This window comes from Balaenoptera acutorostrata, chromosome 10 (assembly GCF_949987535.1).
Source record: "Balaenoptera acutorostrata chromosome 10, mBalAcu1.1, whole genome shotgun sequence".
In the NCBI taxonomy this organism is placed as follows: Eukaryota; Metazoa; Chordata; class Mammalia; order Artiodactyla; family Balaenopteridae; genus Balaenoptera; species Balaenoptera acutorostrata.
The window spans coordinates 30232009-30254048 of record NC_080073.1 but is presented as its reverse complement, the minus strand read 5'-3'; the positions used below and the strand labels follow the sequence as shown (position 1 = coordinate 30254048).

At 44.7% G+C, this 22040-nt stretch overlaps 1 protein-coding gene across 17 annotated transcripts in view; it reads right to left on the bottom strand.

Moving 5' to 3' along the window:
• Window positions 1-22040, bottom strand: part of FHIT (fragile histidine triad diadenosine triphosphatase) — a 1493627-nt gene that overhangs the window by 82224 nt on the left and 1389363 nt on the right. The gene's annotated exons all lie outside the window — the stretch shown is intronic.

Below are 22040 nucleotides of genomic sequence, written 5' to 3'. Positions count from 1 at the left end.
CCATCTCTGAGTTCAGTAGGGTAGAAGTGCGCACCTGCAGCAAGACACGGTTCACTCCAGTTTGCGTTCAAGACAAAACTATGTCTACTGACTGGGTGCGCATTGTTGTGGAGGCAGGATGTGGTGTTTCCACTCTGCGCCCAACATATATTGGGTGAGCTCACTCCTTGCTTAATGCTCTCTGATGGGTGTTCAATAAAGAGAGAAGAAAATCCAAACCCCTTCCCACGGTCCTGCATAATCTGGGCCCAGCCTACCTCTCTCCTTCCTCCCAGACCCATTCGTGGGTTTCCCTTGAACACATGGGGCTCCTTCCATCCTAAACCCTTTATACCAGCTCCTCTTCCTCTGTCTTGGACACTCTGTCCCAAGATTTTAAATTGTGGTGCCTTCTTCTGAGTTTTGGCTCAAATGTCCATCTTCAAAGAGACCTTCCTTGCAAACCCCTAAACCACCACAGTTCTATTCTTTTCTTCATGGGATCCATTGCTACATGAAATCATCTTATTTATTTGTGAGCTTATTATCTGTCTCCTCCTCCAGAATGGAGATCCCTTGAGGGAAGAGACCATGGCTGTCTGGCTCATTGCTGAATATTCTGTGCCTGACACATAGAAAGAGTTCAATGAGTACTTCTGGAGAAAATATGAATGAAAAACTGACAGAATGATGTATAGACCAGGAGTCAGGAGCTGTGTCTTTTCATTCTAATTTACTTCTTACCAGCTCTGTGCCCTGATTTAGTCCCTTCCTTACTGAGTCTTGGGTTTGTGCCTGCTGAATAGGACTGAAGATCCTCATCCCTTTCTCACAGAATTTCTTTGATTAACAAATGAAATTCACATGTATATGTCTATGAAAATATTTTATAAATTGTGAGTGATTATCAGGGATGCAGAGTAGGTTACAATTCCCACATCGAATACTATTAGACAGGTTTTCCTGAAGCACAGGCTGAGAGAGATCCCAAGCTGCACTGTTCTCAGTGAGAAAGGGTGTGGCAATCCCTTAGTAATGTCTGCTTTGGGACAGGGAGAGGTGATTAGAGGTGTGTGTGTCACACATGTGTTATCTGTACCAAAGAAATGTCAAATATTAAAGTGCTAAAATTGATCATTACAAACAGCTTCCTCAAGCTTTTAGCAATGATCATTCTGGAAAGTAGTAGGATTTGATATTTTACTCTCCTCCCTCTGCACAGTTGCAGTTTACTCCACTGACCACATTACTTTTGTACTAAAAACTAATTATAAAACAGCTCTTCAGGGACTTCCCTGGTGGCGCAGTGGTTAAGATTCCGTGCTCCCAATGCAGGGGGCCCGGGTTCAATCCCTGCTCAGGGAACTAGATCCCACATGCATGCCGCAACTAAAGTCCACTTGCCGCAACTAAGGAGCCCAAGTGCCACAACTAAGGAGCCAGTGAGCCATAACTAAGGAGCCAGCAAGCTGCAACTAAGGAGCCTGAGAACTGCAACTAAGGAGCCTGCGTGCTGCAGCTAAGACCCAGTGCAACCAAATAAATAAAGATTTTAAAAAAATGAAATGATTTGGGAAAATCCTTTAAAAAATAAAAAATAAATAAAAAAGCTCTTCAATGATCCCATGCTATATTTAATATCATTGCTAAAATTCTAACATTAGTTTTGCAAATCATCAAAAGAGAAGACGCATAGGAGACAGGCAAGGAAGAGAAAACAGAAGTTTCCCATGTATAATAGTATAACTCACCACAAAGTATCATTTTGATATTATAAATTTCCTAAATAGTTAAAGGCAGATACATTCGATGAAACTAAAGTATTATTTATCTTTCCTTTCAAATGAAGCACAAATATATAAGGGAGGTGTTTTTCAGGGTTTCTCCTTTTTTTAATCCCTCAGTAACCAACCACAGCACTCCCTCTGATGCCACTATTACATAATCGTAAAGACACTGAGACAGATTTTAATTCATTTAATAATTAGGTCAATAAAAACTATTATAGCTGCGAGCTCCATTAAAAGTCCATAATGTTACCTTAATGGGGGAAAAACTAACATAGTTCTGTTGGAATTTTTCCATGAAATTAATATTAGAGAATTTTAGTGTGTCTTAAATAGCTTAAGTAGACATTTTTACTAACAGAACTAATCACGGATTTAAAACAAATGAAAATCGTTACATTTGCTATGATAAAGTTTCCACGTTCTCAGGATTTTATCAGTCCCGTTCCTGTGAAAACCCTACACATTTACTACCACAAGAGCAGTATATTAAAGTGCCTGGATCACTGCTCACAGCCCCCCACAGGCTGTGTCTTGGTGATCGCCTCTTGAACGTTATGGCTCCATTTCTCAGCGCCTCTCTGCTGGGAAACATGCCAGACTTACGACCAACCAAATCAAAATCCCTCTCTCAAGTCCTCGCTTTGGTTGATAATATCGAACCCCCCATACAATAGCTAGGACATCTGAAACAGCTCCGAAAGAGCCAAGACACAGAAGGGTGTCTACACTGCCCAGAGATACTTTATCACCTCTATTTCATTAACTTAGTCACTAACGGTAGAGATCAAGATGAAGTAAAGCAGACTCCGGTATAGTATTATGTGATTTGGGTCAATTCTGAGCTAGATCCTGGGAGGGAAAAAAATTAAAGCAACAGCTCACTCTCTCACCACAGGAATCCTATGATTCTGTAAGTTACTGAAACACACAAGTCCCTGTGTATGGCGGCATCAGTGCTACTCGGGTATTAGCAACTGCTTTCATAGTCAAATGTGCCAGCGTTGACAAGGATTGAGGGGTGATCGAAACTGATCAAAGGCCAAGGTCACAGATACACCTAACAACTTTATACACTAACAGGACATCTGCTGATATACACAAAGAGGTAGTGGCTGGAGCATGTGAGGGCATGCAGTGAGCATGGGATTTTGGAATAGAAAAACCTGCATTTAATCTTGGCTCCTCTGCTCCCAAAAGTGTGACCATGGCAAGTTATCTCACCTCTCTACTCTTCAATTTGAGCATCTGGAAAAGGGGGATCGATGGAGTCTGTGGTTGTTGGGAGATTCCTAAGAGACGACAGATGAAAAATGTCGAGTACTGTGGCTGGCAGAGAGGAAGGCCTGTTCTTTTGTGGAAAGGGAGCACTCTCAAAGGGCATTTGCACAGATTCAAGGCCGTATGTCTCAGGACACATTTCAAATATGAATGGGATGGAGGCTTCTGCTAATCCCCAGCTACACTGGTGTGCACTCAGAACGCGTATGCATGGCCAGTCATGCTGAATCTAAATCAGCCAGAGGGAAGACGCACATCTCTACCACTACTCCATTTCCTTTGCTGGAAAGATTCCTAGTGAAACTAGAAACACTAGGAAACCTACTAAAATATTTTTATTTATTTTAATTTTTACTAAGTTTTAAGCAACATCTGTCAGAAAATTCCATCCTATAGTAAAAGGGTCTTCCTTTGAAGGTGCATATAGGCTGATATACGTGCAACATTTGCAAGCAGTCAGCATTTCTGGTGACAAGGCAGGTCTTGGAAACAGGGAGGCCCAGTCAAAATGAACAGCTTCATTTGACTTTCCTGACTTCTGATCAAGACTTGGTGCCTGAGAAGGCTTAGGCAGATCATTTTGGGTAAGTTTATAAAACCACGCAAAATGGAGGGAAAATATCTTAAGAAGAAAAAAAAAACAACAACAACTAACGGTAGAACTCATGCACTTCCTTTCTCAAGGCCTATACTCTTCAGGGCACTAAGAGATGGGAATAATCTGGGTGGGTTTTTTTGTACAGGGGAAGTAGAAGAGAAAAGGTAGACATATCAACAATGTGAAGTCGTTACTAAGGATTCATATTTGGAAACCAATTGGGACATGTTGCCCTGAAGCAAACAATTCCTATAAAGAAATTTGATAGCTGGAAAGTCCTGTAAAAGAAAATTCTGGAATCATCCAATAAACTTTATTTTGAAGGGGGATGTTGGAGAGAAGAGATCATTTCTACAATTTATTCCCTTTCGTTTGTGATATTACTGGGCATTAACTTGGGATTCACTGTTCCCATGGCAAGTACTTACTTTTGTAAAATTACCAAATATTCTCTGGAGCAGAGAATCTTATCAGAAAATTGATCTCTAATACATAAAGGCATCTTGCAAGAAAAAAGTGCTTTGGGGGGATTTTTTTTTTTTTTTTAATGGTTCACTGCAGGCCTTTCACAATCTCATGGAAATTTGGAGATTGCTCAGATATTGTTTCCATGGAAAGAGGAAAAAAGGAACAAAGGGAGATATAATACTTGAGACTTTAGAGGCTACTACCATTTTCTAGTTTATTCAGTGAGGGCAGCAGAGGTTAATAACAAGGAAGTAAAAAATATTCAGGAATACAACATTATTTACCAAAAAACAGTTTGTGCATTGCATACTTTCCTATCGCTCTGCCAGTTGCCAAGAAGTGTGACGGTGCTCGCTCAGTATTATTTAAATTAAATTATCAAATGCAAATGCTAAATATGAACCTCTCAGCAAAGCACAGGATTATAACACCATGTCCCCTATTCAGACTAAAAGCTGATTACTGGTTGTGAGCTATAAACATTTCAGACAATAATTTAATTGCTTTGCAGGTAGAGGAACATGCGGCATTCTTGTTCTCATTCTGGAACTCAGTGAGACTCTTTAATACAATATAATGATCATAAACACACACAAAGTCTTCACTTGACACCTGCTCTACGGCGAAAAGAAGCTATAGCACATTTTAGCAAAGCTCAAAGAACCAGGCAGTGGCAGACTTTTTAATCACTATGCAAAATGGATTTCTCACCAAGTGGCCCAGGCTTTTAGTCTGGCTCATAGAGTTACAGATGCATTTTCCAAATGGGTTTAAATCTATAAGGAATTTCAGGTGCGAAGGACTACCTTCTAACAGCTAATTTGCTTCCTGTCTTCAGCTGAGCTGTTAACCAGAGGCAGCCAGCCCATGCACCCTTTCTTGGGCCACAGCCGAACACAAATGTCACAATCAATACTCATTAACTCCAGAATCAGGATGGGAGGGATCCTCAGGAAAAGAGGAGGGGTCTGAAAGGTAGCTGAGAGGACTTGGTCAGCATTTTCTGAATTAAATTCCAGTTGCTGAGCATTAAATTCCAGTTGCTGAGCAAAGGGGTGGAGAGGTAGTGGGGAGAGAAAGGGGAGGGGAGAGAGAGAGTTGGGGAGAAGAGGGACTAACATTTGGTGACCTCCTCCGTCCCCGGAACTCTCCTTGCATCCACTCATGAAATTCCCAAGGATCCTGGGAGCCTGGCAGAACTCTTCACATCTTGCCAGTGGGAAAATAGGGGCTCAGAGTGACTCATCTAATATCACGCAGTTCAGAAATGGCAGAGCTACATCGTGACTCAAGGTCATCTCCCCCTTCCCAGTTTACCACAAAGAGGTGGTGAATATTTCTTTGCAACTGGGGATGAAGGGGAGACCCTTAAGTCTGGGGTCCAACTTGAATACCAGACTTCCACTAAATGCCGTACAGAAGTTACCTCTAGAATCACACAATTGTACCTGCTTATTTGTAGCTCACTACAAACTACTGTGATCTAATGCTGACTGAGCACCCTGTGCCAGGCCCTGTGCTACTTATACGCTTACTTAAGCCTCACAGCAACCCCATAAACTTACAGGAAGCATCCATCCTTTTACCTATAATGCATACAAGGCTGTCTGAAATGATTCACACCCTATATAATTATGTTAGGACATAAATGTTTGTCTTTAATTTTTTTGAACCTTATTATTTTTCAACAAATTTTTATGATAGATTTGTTATTTTTCACAAAATCAAGAATGACTTTTTTTTTTTTTTTTTTTGCAAAAGACTGGATACAAATGCAAATCTGCCACAAGCTTAACTGTGGTTAATTCTGGGTCGTGAGAAAGAACATAGATGACTATTTTCTTCTTTGTACATTTCAGAATATGTAGTCTTAATAAATAAGTGAAAACAATCTTTAAAAAAGATGTTTTTTTACTCTTGAAATACAGAATTTTAATTAGAAACTGTTTAAAGTAGGAAAAAAACCCTGTCAAGAAAGACCAGGTGGAAAAATGGGTTCCCAATAAAATGGAATTTTAGGGCAACAAAAATCTAAAAGGCCACGAAAGAGAAATAGCACTGTTATTTGAACAATGACTAGTTACTTGCATTTTCTGGCATTGTTAATCACTGAATCTGGGTTTTCCTCTGAATTCCACACAGAGCATTCACTACACAACAATTTTATCATATAATACCTGCTTGCGACACACATTTTAGGACAAGCTACCACCAGAAACAAATCAACACAAATACATCAGGGGCTGAACAATCTCAGTAGTGGGTGACACACATTTTTCAGAATTCTGCCAAACAAAGGAACTGAATAGGCTGTGGGCAAAGCAAAGAAGGGAGTTAAGGAATGAACTATTTTAAATAGTAATAATTAATTCAGATATGGTACTGTATTTTCTGCAAAAGAAAATTCACATTTAGTAACATGCTAATGTTTTTATCTCCAAAGAGTTTAGTGCACTGGCAAGGTATCCCAATAACAGTGAGCCGAATGAAGTCCAAACTTCTTAAGAGAAGGAAGAACCAACATTTATTAAATATTCTGTATCAATGCCAGATACAGCACCAGGCATTTTCCATGCATGATCGTAGAGGTTCCATGGCTGGTCCCCCGACCCTTGCTCATACCCTGGACTCCAGTGACCAGAGTCCTTGGCCTTTTCTGACCACAACTTCCAAGGTTCCCAGGTCCATACCTTTGCTCACTCTTCCCTCTACTTGGAAAACCCTTGTCCTGCCTCTGTCCATTCTTCCAGACCCATAACAAATGCCCCTTCTTCCACAAAGTCTCCCCAGAGACTCCTGGCTGTCCTGAATGTCTCTTCCACATTCCCCACAGTGTACACCAGAGTTTGCCAAGTGGCAGGCTCCAGGCAAGCTCAGGGCCTCTGAATGCTTTGTGTGGCTTATCCCAGTTTGAAAGACTTAAAAATAATTGTCAGTACTCACAGACTGAGAGACTTTACACAAAATATCTATGTATCTAGTGGCCCTAGCCCCCCTTTTCTGCTTGGCAATAATGAGTTGTAGCTAAGTAACCACTGCCCTGTTTAGACAGAAAGTGTTGGTTCTAGTTCTAAGAATCTTCTTTCAATTCTACTTATCCTTGGCCCATTTCTCTTCACTCACTGCTACTGGCTGGCCCCTCTGGACAGGTGTGTTTGAGGCCTTGGAACACAGTTTGCTGTGGATTATTATTTTGGAGGTACTTTATGTCTGCCTCTCTACCCAGATAGGAACCTGTTATATATCTGGTGTTCCCGCCCTCCCACTGCCCAGGACAAAGTAGGTGCTGCTCAGTGAGGACCAGAAAACAGTTAAGTCACTATTGCTATAATCCCCGGGACAGAGAACGGTGGCCTGAATTAGAAAGCAGTAAGAAGAGAGAAAAAGAGAAAAAGAATTACTCCTCGGAAATGACAGCCTTTATCTGTTTCTTTTAACACTTTCTATCTTGGCCTGTAATAATATGGATACAAGTCTTACGTATCCTATTAGATTGTACCCTCCTTAAAGCACATCTTGGGTGCAATTCTTGCCCTGTGACATCCCTAGCCCAGCCTAGCAGCATGGCTCACGTGTACTAGGCACTGGATGAATATTAGTTGAAGGACCATAAACTTTGATCCTGAAACCCAGCACTTACATTTCCATTACATTTAAAAACCAACAAAACACATAACCTTCCCTCCCACTCATCCAACTGACAGCTCAACATATTAATGATCTGAATTAGAGTCAAGAGTCTAGGCTATTCCTTCCAACTTATAGACAGGGAACTGGATCAATTCTTCCCAAGTTGTAGGGACAGAAAGAAGACCCCAGAATGATGGCCTTAAAGGCGTGCACCGGGCGGTCAAGGTGTGGGTTTCCCAGCCATCTCGTGGTGCGCATTCGCGACGCTCTCATCCGGGCGAGCGGCAGCGCCTTCACTGATGGAGCCGTGTGCACTGCCTCCTGCTGCATTAACAGTCCCTGAATGAACTGGGCAGCGGCACAGGTCTCATTAGAGTGGAAGGATGTGCGAAGGCACCAGCTTTAAGAAAACACTTTGCATACGAACAAAGGTGGAAGGATGTCAGGCTTCTAAAGAGAATATCCACCTCACTCATCACTTAGCCAAGTCAGCTGGAGACCCTGCTAAGTAAAGAAGTTCTTGACCTTTCAAGCTATCAAAGGTGACCCAATAAAGCAAAGGGGCTTTGTTCCCCAAGTTTCTTTTTATCGGTTGCCTTGGACAACCAAGCCTGAGCAAAACAGCCTCCAGGAGACGGCCACGTAGTAACTCCCTATTTGCTTCAGCAAGGGACAGCTCAAAGAAAGGATTTTTTTTTTTTTTAAGAAGAAGAAGAAAAAAAATATCAGAATGAAAGGAGGAACAAGAAACCTGACAGTCCAGGACACACAGATTCTGAGTAGTGATGAATGTACACGGGGACTGATTGTCAGGGCGAGGTCTTCAAGCATTTCTAAGTAGCAGCCTGGCATCGGGCAAGATGTGCACATTCTTCACTGGTGTGGCTTTATTCATTAAAGATTCTGTGTCCTTGAGCAGGGAAGGGCCTCAAAGACATCTTGCACAGTGACCATCACATCAGGTTATACCCTTGTCTCTGATTCTTTCAGGGAAAGAAGGAAATCATAGAAACCACAAGAGGGGCTCACAACTTCTCACACTCCCACACTCAAATCCAGGCAGGGATGCTGTGGGTTGGTCAAGTTTGAAGAAATTTAATGGGCCATACGTTTCCTACACCACAGCCTTGTAGGGTCAATATCTGTCTTCTTATCCCACATGGCTGGATTTTCCCTTGAGGAAGAAGGCACTGCCATCTTGGTGTCGCTGAGCTCCTCTTTGCTGACTCTCTCTCCCAGGAACAGGTTAAGGCAGGTGATCTGCAGGGCTGCCCCATCCTAGAAAGGCTGGAGTGAACTGCCAAGGTCAGCTGTATTCTAGGCATTTGGGAAAACGACTCTTTTTCTCTCTCCCAGGTTGGGGGCTCTGTCAGGAATGGTATTCCCTTGCTGTTGGAGTGATCTAATGTTAGACTCTGGTGTAGGCTTATGGAGGGACTGAGCTAAGGAGACCATTCTATGTGCTTTGTTTATACAGCATTTGGAACCATCTCTAGTAGAAGAGCGAGCCCTCCTTTGTCTAGCTGGGAGCAGGGGGAGTCTGCACAGGCATGGAATCGAAGACTCAGAGCATCCCTTTGTATGATTCCACGCCCTGTGAGCACTTACCCTCCCAGAACTTGTGAAAAAAGAGATGAAGGCTAGTCAAACACTGGACCAGGTGTCTGGGTGATTCTTGCCCCCAACTTTGCTATTTCCAACAGGACTATTAAAGGTGATTTAATGCAATTCATTTTGCAGATGAAACGTGGAGATCCAAAGTGAGGGAGAAGACCTGTCCAAGGTCACACCATTTTAACTCTGCTTGCAGTGTTCCACACTTAACACCACACATGCCCACCCCTGCTACCACCCCAGCCCTCCAGGCATGGACTCCACCCTTCCCTTTGCTCTTTTTCTCCATGATACAATATATAAATCCTCTAGGGTTGTTGCCAGTGGGAAAAAAAAGTGCTTCTTGCTTTCCAAGGGGATCAGAGAAGGATCAGAGCTTAGAGAGAGGCCTAAATGTTGACTCAACCCTTTACCCCTGGTGCCAGATAACAACATGACGTCCTGGGTTCTATAACATTCATTTTCATGTAGATTATCTCACATGATCCTTAAAATCTATCAGAGAGGAGCGGAAGTGGGAGTAATATCTGAAGAGTACCATACGGAGTACCATACTCAGTACAGAGTTAGGTCTCACAGTGAAGCCCCAAGACAGCCCTTACTTTACAGATAAGGTAGCTGAGGCATAGAGAGGCCAAAAACTTGGCTATGGCAACCGTGCTTGTAAACTGACGGAACTAAACTCAGCTCTGGGACCCCCAAGCTGTCTGTTCTTTCTGTATTTAGACGGGTCACAGCTACATCAGAACTTTTAATGTGGAGCTTCTAGATCCCCAGAGGCATTTCCTACCATTGTGACATTTTGTCCACTTGCCTCTGTCCCATTGTACACAGTCACTGTTGCCTCAAATGAGTTACTGCAGACTGGAAACGATGTGCATCCCCGGCAGGCAGGCCCAGATGTAGCTATGGAACATGAGAATGTTCTCCTGGTGACTTGACCCAACTCACCACTGGAGAAACAACAAAATCAAACACAGACCACCAGATCACACGTGCACGCCCATCTCGAGATAAAGACAAAGGAAAGACCTTCAGAAAGCCCTGTGGCACTGTCATAAACGGGGCTGGGGGGATGGGCAGAACACCAGGAAGAAGGTCTCCACTGGGCCATCCTGGGCTCTGGCTGTGACCCCCTCCTATCCAAAACTCTACAGGGACCTGCTTGAGGACATCCAGAGATGTTTGGACCTCAGCAAAATAAGAGGAATATAAATAGGCTAGATGTTGCAATGAACATCTAAAATTATATTGTGGAATGTTGTGCTATATCTAATTGTATGGGATTTAATCAAAATCCCAGTGAATCTTTCATCGGTCCTCCCAAATCAGATATCATACATTTGGGGTGGGCAAGCGGGGAGATCTAGCTTAAGGCTGGCGAGAAAGATGCAGCACTTCAGTTAACTTCCAGCTCGGGAAGGACGAGGAGTGCAGTATCGATGCTAAACAGGAATTCACTCTTGGGTGCCATCACCTGGAATAAGGTCCAGAGCAAGATGGCAGGATATAAAGTTTGAGAGGTAGAACAGACTTTGGAGGTCCTTTCATTTTACAAGTGAAGAAATTGTGGCCCAGAGAGGCTGACTGACTCTTTTAAGGATGCACAGTCAGTCAGAGTCAGGACTCAGGCTGAGACCAAGACATCCTAAGTCCCAGGCCAAAGCAGGCGATTATCCCACCGTAACACATGCTGGCCACGTTTCCCAGCAGCAGTCGTAAACCCCAGTGGCGTCATCATTTCAGAAAAGCAATGGAAAAAGGGGGTACGTCTAGTGGAAGTTACCCACCTTGGACAAGGGACTTCAAAGATGAACAAGTGAAGGGCACAGGGTGATCAGTCTAGAAAAGCAGGATACAGGGGCGTAACGGTGCCTGCAGATGCAGGAGAGAAAGAAATGTAAAAGGTGGCCCCATGGACAAGGAATTAGACCTTAGTTTGGTTTCATGGGGCAAATACAGAACCAGTGGGTGAATCGCAAGGAAGGTTTGTTTTGTTTGTTTTTAAATTGTGGGGAAATACACATATCTCAAAATTCGCCATTTTTACAGTTTTAAACTCTATAACTCAGTGGCATTTAGTACATTCACAATATTGTGCAACTATCACCACTATCTACTTCCAGAAGGTTTTCATGACCCAAAGGGAAACCCTGTAGCCGTTAAGCAGTAATCCCCCATTGCCCCTTCCCTCCAGACCCTGGAAACCACGACTCTGCTTTCTGTCTCTGTCAATTTGCCTATTATGGAAATTTCATACAGACAGAATCATATAACAAGTGGCCTTCAGTGTCTGGGGAAGCCGATATTCTTATATCTAGAATTGCAGAGCTGTGTGCTTTGAAAGGGGGCTGGGTAGTGAATTTGAGCTCCAAGATCCTTGAGTTCAGACCGAGGCTAGAAGCCTACGTGGTGGGGACTCAGGCCCAAGAAGTAGGTGAGAAAGGATGGCTAGTCAGGGCTTCTGTGACAAGCCCCCCGGGGATGACCTCCCTCATCACCACCCTGACTCTGTCCTCTGCTGTATCATGAACCACAGGCCTAGTAAACCCCGCTCATCCTGCTGACTTCCTCTCCTGACGCTCGCCTCCCACCGCCTGTTCTGTTGACACCTGTTTGCCTATTTGCCTGGCACACTGCGGACAATCTTCTTCTCACCTGAGCATGTATGACCTGAATGTACAGCTAGCTGTCTGCTGAGCTCGTCTGGAGTTTCAGTTGGCCGTGAGTGCAGCCAGGTGTGTACTAAGAGCAGGAATAAACCAGGATCGTCTGAGTTCTAAGTGCCCTGATTTGGCCCAATAAGCTCAGGGATCATCTATAAAACCCGGCAGCAAGGGCAATACAATTAGCTACACAGGGACTGTAGGGTAGCAGCGTTGTCTTCAGCTGCTCCGGGGGCAACGCCCCATCACACACAATCACACACAAAAGCCGCTAGAAACACTCTGACGCAAGCCTTCCAACAGCTTAGAGGACAGGCGATATGTTTGAGAAGTTGGATGAGAAAATCAGAGAGGGGAATCTAAGGGGATCACGGAAGTATCACTTTCCAGGTGGTGATAATAGATTTCATCCATGACCTGGAAATCATTTTAGAACAAGAGTATCAGCCCTGCTTTGAAAGTCCTGCTTTCAACTAGGACCACAGGTTGAAAAGTTCTTTTAAAAAATTAGTTAAGGAATGTGTACTGGGCTGAATAGAGTCCTCGGAAAATTCGTGTCTCCTTGAAACATCAGAATGTGACTTTGTATGGAAATAGGGTCTTCAGAGATGTATTAGTTAAGATGCGGTCACACTGGGTTAGGCTGGGCCCTAAATCCAATGACTGGAGTCCTTATAAAGAGAGGATGATTTGGAGACACACACAAACCCACAGAGGGAAGGAGGCCGTATGAAGATGGCGTCAGAAACTGGAGTAGCACAGCTATAAGCCAAGAAGGCCAAGGATTGCCAGGCACCACCGAAGGCTAGGAAGAGACAAGGAGGAATTCTTCCCTGGCGCCTTCAGAGGGAGCATGGCCCTGCTGAGGCCCTGATTTTGGACTTCTAGCCCCCCAAAATTCAAAGAGAATAAATTTCTGCTGTTTTAAACCACTCGGTGTGTCGTAATTTGTTCCAGGAGCCCTAGCAAGCTATATAGAACACTCCCGATTCCCACTTTTATGCAATTGCTCAAACCTATTTTAAAAATGGAAGAGACATTAGCCCTTAAAATGCAATCTCATTATATTTGGAGTTCAACCTCTGAACAGAGCTTCAGAAACGAGTATAGGGTCCAGTTCCACTGACTTAAAAAGTGCTTTCTTTCTGCGGACCAGGACTCATTTTATTTGTCTGGTTGTTCTGTTTGTTTCCTGGTGAAGAGAAGGATTGGCCCTCGGATCCCTTTGTCTTCACATCTGCTCCTCCCTCTTCGGGATCCCTTCCCTTAGGCTGTCAAGCAGAGTCTTGTCCCTCACTGCTCATCCTTTGTGCCCCCTTCTCATTTTCCAGAGACAGACCGGGACCTCAGAGGCAAGTGTGCACTGCGCTGGCTGAGCTGTGATTCCCCCATGTTGATTTTAACTTTTATCACATTATATGGGATCCCTCTGGTGGTTACTAAGAGACACGTCAGTTTTGAGAGATTAGAGGCAAACAAAAGAATCTTCAAATCCAGAGGATAAGGGACTCAGGGTTTACATGTTACTGCAAGGCAAACAGATGCTAGACTGCTGCGGGCGTCTCCCCAGGTTTGTGAGACAGCTCCTGGGGCCCAAGGAGGGCTCCATTTATCTAGGGTGTGAAAGGCTACATTGGTGGTCCTTGAAAGCATCATCATTTGCGTTCATGGGAACAGTGGATGCAGAGCTGTCTGGCCATAAATAAAACAGCACAGAAGATCCCAGCCACATCCGAGTGGTTTCTGGCTGCAGGGGCTCACAGAGAGTGACAAAAAAGATTGAGGTGAGAGGTCCACGGGGACAGGATTACCAGACCTTGGCACGGGGCACGTTTCTGAGAATCTCATCAAATGTCTACAAGAACAGCTCCTGTCAGTGACCCTCCGAAGTCAGTCACAGCCAGCCCCCTTTCTTATTTATGACTTCAGTATAAAAGCATCCATCTGGCTGGACCCAACCTACTACCCCTTGATTTGTAACAGTGACAGAATAAGAAATCACTTACAAAATGAGTACATTTTCTTGACTGGCTGGGCAGTCTGAGTTGACACTGGTAAGGCTTTATTAAAATGCCTTTATGTTCTGAGATGCATAGATGTGTGAATTTCTAGCATATTCATCAGAAGACCTAAATTAATTGCTCTCTGATGAATTGTGTAAAACACCTCCTTTCTGCTTCTCCACCCTCCCCGCCAAAGTACACTGAAAAGGTCAACAGCACTATCAAATGCAACATACTTCAACTTCCTTCCAAGCTTATAATTAAAGCTAATTAGTAGTTTTGGTAATTAGCACATGTAAGCTTTCTACTCTCTGAATTAATAAGACTTACTGAGGTTTTGAGCCAAGTAGACTTTTTTACTCCCTGGTTCTGAGTCCTGAGCTGCCTGTGGTTGGTTAATTTAAAGCATGTCTGTTGAAAGTGGAATACGGGAAAAACCATTTCTTACCATGGCCCACCCTCAAGCCAGAGTGTGAGTTAGCGACAGGCAAAAGTAGAATTATCGTCACCAGATAAAATCAGAACCCCTTAGGGTCTCCAGTAACTGACCAATCTCAGGCTCTCGATGTGAAATGGTTGTGCCCAATTACTACGGCACGTGCCCTCAACGCACCTCCAGGTCGCCCTGCTTCACTATGTCACCCATTGCCACGGTCACGCTGAACATGTCAAATCTTCTTTATTTACAGAATGCAAAGGTGATGGCTCTAGGGTGCCAAGAAATCACTGCTCATTTTGGTTCAAGCAAAAATCAAAGAGGAGAAAAATCATTAGTCAAATCAGCTTCTGCTTACGTGTAGACAAAGCAATTCTCCAAATAGCTTCACGTGTCCTTTTTTAGTCAGTGTGTGGGCATGCTGCATGCCCAGACAGAATTAAAAGTATGTTTTTTTGTTAAGTCAAGAAATCAAATCTATATTCTATTACAAGAAAAACACCTCTGTGATTTGTTTTCAGACTTTAGAAACAGTTTGAGAAAAATCTTCCACGGGTGAGCTCGTGTGTGCCCTCCCTCCACCCTGATCTCAGGAGGGGAAAAGAAAGAGTGGCAGTTGCTCAGAGCACCAGTCATGTTCACGCATAAGGGAAAGGAAGCAGTCATTTCTGCATGAAGGGGATTACGAGGCATCCCTGGGTCACCGGAGTGAGTAGTTCTGATTTTAATGGCACAATGACTGCGGCCGTGATCCATCAGGGGCAGTCGATGTTATTTAAGAGCAAAGACGCATTTGGTCCTGCGGATGGCTATGCTGTGAAGATGAGCCGGGCTCTGGGTTTCCATAGCCTTTCGGGCCCAGTTCAATGGCAGGCCTTGTCTCCCACTGACTGATCCCCGTTACAGGACGCACTTAAGTTCCATAAACAGTGGTCCTCAACCAGGGGTGATCCTGCCCCCCAGGGGACATCTGGCAATATCTGGATAGATGTGTGATTGTCAAAGTTCTGGGGGGGTGGGGGGGAGGTGGGCGGGGGTTGGTGAGAGTTCCTATTGGCATCTAGTGGGCGGCGGTCAGGGATGTTGCTAAACATCCAACAATGCACACAGGACAACCCCCAACAACAAAGAATGGTCTGGCCTTGAGGGTTGATAGTGCTGAAATTGAGGAACCCTGATATAGAAGGTCTAAAGAGGGTCTGAGCCCCTCCCCACATTTACTATGGAAGAGCCAAACGAGAGCTTTCTTGCTTGATGGTGGACTGATCTTGGCCTTCTAACAATGAAAGGGAAGTGAGAGCTCCCCTGGAAGGGCTAGAGCTGAGCCAGGCAGAAAGAAACAGACACACCAGGGTAATTCCAGGCACCCAAAAGCCAGTGCTGGGCATTTTCACCCTGCAGCTCAGGCGGACATATTGCATTATGGATGAGCTCACACGCCATGGCAAACAGTTTAAGAACGATGCTTATGTTTAATGAATCCTAAGTGGTTTATTACTGAGGGTCAAGTTCCCGCTTCCTGTGGGAATTTGACATTTATGAAAAGTCCCGAGCATTAATTATTCAGCGGAGATGTCCTTCCTATGGAAATTCACTTTCTTGACACACTTGACAGCACTACCGTTCCCTGTCTGCACCAGCTACTTTCTTGTTAATCCTCCAAGCATTAATTAAATAAAATTTACAACCGAGCCAGGATGCATCTACCCTCAAATATTATGCAAAAGACAGCTAAATACTCTTTGATTTTTCCTGCTAGTAGCCAATCATTACCCATAGCTATTTACATTCTTCCTTTTGTTCTTTAAAGCATAAACCTGGTATCTCTTCCCACTGAGGAGAAAACTATGCTTAGTAATTAAATTACACCGCATTAAACTTACTTAAGTTCACCAGCAGGGAAAATTCCATGCCCCTGGGTTTCACAATAACTCCTAATCACACTTGCAAGCCATATCTTTTCTGTGACTTGCTATAATTTTTGTTCCTGGAATTCCATTAAAAATGGTAATGTCATTACTCCTGTTAATGCTCAAAACCAACAGCATAATCCTGCATTTTAATTAGTGATTATAATTAATCATTATTTCATTAATGAAATGTTTAGTTGGTAATTGTCTTTGAGCACCTTACTCCCTAGGCTTATAAGCATTTCGTAACATCGAATTCACTTCCTCTTTCTGATGAAGTGGCACTGTCAACCTTATTTTATTTTAACACTTTCACGTGGCTCTGCGTCTCAGGCCTGCGACATTGCCTGCATATTTACACTTAGAAAATGTATGGCTTCTGGCTCTCGATGAGGTCTGCATGGAGGCTTAGCCCTCCCACGCTTCTCTTCCAGCTCACAGAGGCGGGTCAGCCTGCTCCCAGAGAGCACAACGTGGGAAGAGAAAAGTAATTCTTGGAACCCTTAGTTAATAACAAATGTGGGATCCAAATTCATGGATTTTTGAGAGAGGATAGAGCCAGGATTTGGAGGTACTCTTTAGAGCATGAAGGTTGATTTTAGAGCTTAAGGAATTAAGAATAAACTGGGAGGGAGGTGAAGAATTTCATATGAGGCAGGATTTTCGTTGATCCTTTTGCAATACCATAGATATTCTTATTTACTTGGATGGTCTTTTTGAGGAGAGGGGGGAAGCCTGTCTTCCCCATGAACATGTAAACACCGAAGGACAGGGACCCAGATAGGCCTTGTACCCCATTGTATTCCTACCTCCTGGTGCAGTCCTCGGGATACACGCTACTCAACAACCAGATGTGGAAGCAACTGTTGCAGGATTGCGTGTGGTTAGGCCATGGAGAGGGTAATTGAGGTACCAGAGTTCACAAATTCAGTTGTGGTTTTGTGATGTAAGTTGTTGGGCGCTAAGCGGGTAGCTAATTGGTGGACTCGCGTGTTCGTGGGTGACCTGAGGTCCAAGCTGTCTCTGGGAATCCTAAAGGAAGACAGATTCATCTTAATGGCCTCCATGCAAAATACATTTTAAAATACCTATATGCCTCCTGTATGTGCGCACACATGTGCACGCGTGCACACACACACACACACACACACACACACACTTACCCACACCACACTGAGCACAGAGAACTATTCCAGGAAGGGAAATCTGCTATCCTTAGCAAATTACACATGGAGGGTTTGAGCAAAGGAAAGATGTGCTGCTGCCATTTCAAGGAAGGAGTCACAGCTTCCAAGCGAAGCTGAGGTAGAACGTCAGGCTGGTTGGAGAACGCTCCGTGTCTGCTATGTATTTCTGACAAGCCAGTCAGAACCTTCCAAACATCTGGAAGAAATAAATGATGGCCAGCAGCTTGGTGTTGGCCCAGATGTCAGAGTTACATCCAGTGATGGTCTGAGGTGACAGAAAGACAGGCTCTGAGGTCCAGAGAGGGCCTTCCCACTGGCAATCCTTGAGGCTGCTGATATTTTACAAAACGAAGACATGTCAGGACAAAGCTTACATTTTTGTCATATTTTCTGAATATCTGTATTTAAGTTAACGCTTTAGCACACATACACCATATAACAACTCATATGGAAATATCAGCAAAAGTCAAAATGTGAGACCCTTTGTGACTGCGAGTGGGGGGCCGACTAGACTTCCACCCCTGTCCCCATGCATGTTCTATTTCTTTCCCAGGCCATGTTGGCTCTAAAAATAATATTCTTCCCCTATCCATCCATTCAATTCGTACAGAGCACCCGACTTGTGCCGGGAGCTTGGGAATGGAGTCCCTCCCTCACGGAGCTCCCAATCCGGAGCCCACTTCCCTCTGGGTTTCCTGCCACGGGAAATCACCTTTTCTTTTCTAGCTCCCTTTGCTGACTCTCCACGTATCATCCGGTCTCACAAAGCCTACCGTGGTTGTGAGGGAATAAATATGAAAAAGCATTTCAGATCATTAGGCCCTAGAATGACACGAGCTCCTGCTCATGAGGTTAGAGCAGGACTGTTAATGCAAATAGAGGCTGCTTGCTGCACACTCCCCAGATGTGGGTACTGTGCTGAGTATCCCATGTGGATCGCTGTGCTTGGTCTGCTTCAGAGAAACTGCACTGGGCACAGTGAAAAGCAGGAGCGGGCCATTCCCAGTATGTCCAGGTCTATTACATGCTTTGCTGATTGCCTGGGGACGAGCTCTCATCTGTCTGTTAAATTCTGACTGGAGCTGGAGTCCAGACCATTGCGGGAGGAAAAGGAATACGTCCTCACAGAAGCCTCAGCCCAAGTCAAGCAGAAAGAGTGAGACAAGTCGCCTCCATGAAAAAGTATGCCATCCTCTCAGAGCATACCAGAAAACGTTTTGCCATTTCTTTTTTTTTTTCCCCCCTTGGTTTTTTCTTTTCTTAGTTTTTGGCTGCGTGGCATGTGGGATCTTAATTCCCTGACCAGGGATCGAACCTGTGCTCCCTGCATTGGAAGCATGCAGCCCTAACCACTGGACCGCCAGGGCAGTCCCATTTTGCCATTTCTAACTGTTCTCGTGAAGGCAAACCCACTTGCCTGTTGAGCACGTCTTGCTGAACAAACAACAGCAAAGGCCTGCCCAGTCTGTGTGTCAGCCCTGTACCTGGGAGGCCGTGTTTCACGGAGATTGACAGCACAGGCTTGGCTGCAAACTGAATACCTGTGAGACGGCGGGCGAGTCAGCGAATCCCCCTGTGCCTCAGTTTCCTCATCTGTGAAATGGGGACAGTGAGGCCTAGGTCCCAGGCTTGCCGGGATGATGACATGAAATCATGAGTGTAAAGACATGAATGCCACACCTGGCACGTGGTAAGCACTCAACTGTTAGCATATTGTCATCTTCAATATGACTGCTGCTTATTTGATGCAGTCCTTTTGCTTTCATTAAAAATTTAAATGGCAACAAGAACAGCGGTCACAGTGGACTTAGGTTTATAAGTCTGTGGGTTCCTTCCTTGGTGTGATTTGAAAAGGAGGAAGGGACACTCCACATGATGTTCTGAAGTCCTGGGGAAAAATCCTGGGATCATGCTCACCTATTATTACCAGTGGAAACAATAACAGCCATTGCAGTGATCTAAATGTGTATTTTTTTCAGGCAGTGATAAGAGGTGGAAAGTAGAACACTGACTCACGCTAGAAGGTTAGGGCAGAGATAATAAAGTGCTAGACAAACACATAGGGTAAGAAAACGGTCTTCTTCAAAGTTCCGTAGCCATCATGCCCTTCCTAATACACCAGTCTTAACCCTCTCCTGAACTGTATTCCCTGTCTTAAGGGCAGGTTGCCCTATGTTCACATTTACACCCCCCTCAAGGATTGGCAATTGGTTTACACTCAGGAAATGTTTGCTGAATGAATGCTCTGGGGAGCTTTAGAAAATCAGCACACCCCGCCCCCCAGTGGGATGACAGGGATTCTAGAGAGAAAACCAGGGTGGGACAGAGGGTCTCTTGCAAAGCACTTGTTCAAGGCTGGGGATGGACTCACAGGAACTGGACCGACGTGACCCCGATCACTGGTCTTTCAGTGAGAAAGATTCCCGGGGATCCGACTGAAAGGTGCAGACGGCTCCACGCACACACAGCCTGCGTTCTCTGCAGACCCCAGAGTCTTCACAGATCAGAGATTTAGCAGATGGTGTTTTTGCATTAATCGTCTAAATTACCATCTATAAGATCCCCTGTTTTCTAAAAACTAGTTGCCTTAAGCCTTTAAGATTTGAACTTAACTGAAATGTTTGTGTGGGCTGGTAGTGTTCCTATTTTGCAGGTTCTTTGTCCCAGAGGGGTTGTGCCGGGGATACGAGGAAAGTCAGCTGGCGACACAACCTGGCCTGTAAGACTGTGGTTTCCGGTCTCTCTGCACTGCCTGCCAAACAGGTGGGGGGACGGGTCTCTGAGCACTGCCCAAGAAGAGCAGCTTTGGTATGGTTTCCTGCACCGTGGCTACTACAGCATTAGGTGTCAGAAGACAGACAAGTTCTGGAGCTACCACAGGAGCTGTACCAGAAATCGTCCTCCAGCTTTTGAAAGGCACCAAAAAGCTTTGTTTCACATTCACCTCAGCTTCCAAAGCAACTTGTGATGCCATTTTCACTGGTTTTATTCACAGCAGTTTTTCTCTCCAATCCAAACTCCCCTTTCTTTAAAAAAAGAAAAGAAAAATAAATCTAATAGTCCTTGTTTTACTAGCAAGAAATGAGGCTGCAGAGTGCTTCAGAGAGCCAGTACCACCAGAAGCTGAGGCGGAGAGCTTCTAGGGGATTCCAAAAAAGGCAAGGAAAGGAGGGGGAAGGAGCAAAGGCAGAAGGGAGGGGGGAGGAGCCATACAGATGAGAGTGTGGACAGACCCCCCCCCCCCTTAGGATCCTGAGCTGGCGGGGAGGGGAATTGTGATAGCAGGGAAGACATACCACGAGGAGGGCACTGTGTTAAGAGCTTGTATGAATTCTGGAAAGAGATAAAAAAGGCCTTTGATCCACTCCAAAGAGGGAGACAGAAGACTTCAAAGCAGGGTAACAACCTCTGGCACTTTGCCCTGCTTTAAGTACAAGGAGTATTCGCCTCGGACCAGCTTACCTCCCGCCCTAGTACACACACGTGTGACTGCTGCAGACACGCAATTCAGCTTGTGCAGCCGCCCCAAGAACACAGCACGTGCAAGGTTTGAGAGCATAAATACATGAGGCTGCCTGCTTCTAAGTGCGGTGACTTCACCGGCCCCTTCTGATGTGGAAGGAATCTCTGTCTAGGACAGCTGCTGCTAAATACCAGGTTCCCTTACAAGATTCCAAAGAAGAGGGTGGCATTTTGTCTCCTTGACACCGTGAGTCATTCACAGTAACATACAGCTAAATAATAGCCCAAGAGGAAGAAATCTGATCTCCTCAAAGTCTTCTTTTGAATCTCAAAAATAAGAGTTTTTCTTTCTTTGGAGTCGGGTGGGGAGTGGGATGGGAATGTGCTTCCCATTCAAACATTCTCCAGCACAGCCTGGGAGCCCTGTATAGAAGTAAAATGTGCTTTTACTAAAACAAACATCTGCTTACGTGAGCACCACAGACATGACTGCGGAGACTTCTGGCTCCTGTGGACACAGGACGTTACGTGGTGAGATCACGCCTGCCCAGCCACCTCCCCCCGGAACAGAGCTGCTCACCTGAATGGAGTTGGGGGGATGCACAGGAATGCTTTCCTCCGCAGCAAGCCCCCCATGAAAGAAACTAGACGCCTCATCAGCACGTATCTGAGATCAGCCCTCAACTTCTTATTTTTTTGCAATGATTCGTTTGTGTCAGAATCAGTAAAAATGGCAATGCAGAGGAGACAGAGATAAAAAGAAACATCCTGGAGAATTCTCCTGGTTATTTTTAAAATATTGTCTCTGTTGACTTGAAGTGGTATAGAAACAGTTCCATATGCTGTGTGGTTTTTTTTTTTTTTTTTTCCCCATTGCTTCTTAGAGTTTAAACATAGATCTTCTATCGGATACAACTCCTGTTAACAATGTGGCCTACTGGGTTAGCAAAAGAACCGTCCTTCCCTTACAGGCTCTGGATTTGGGAGGGCTGTTAGCTGTCTTGAGTCCCCTGTTGTGG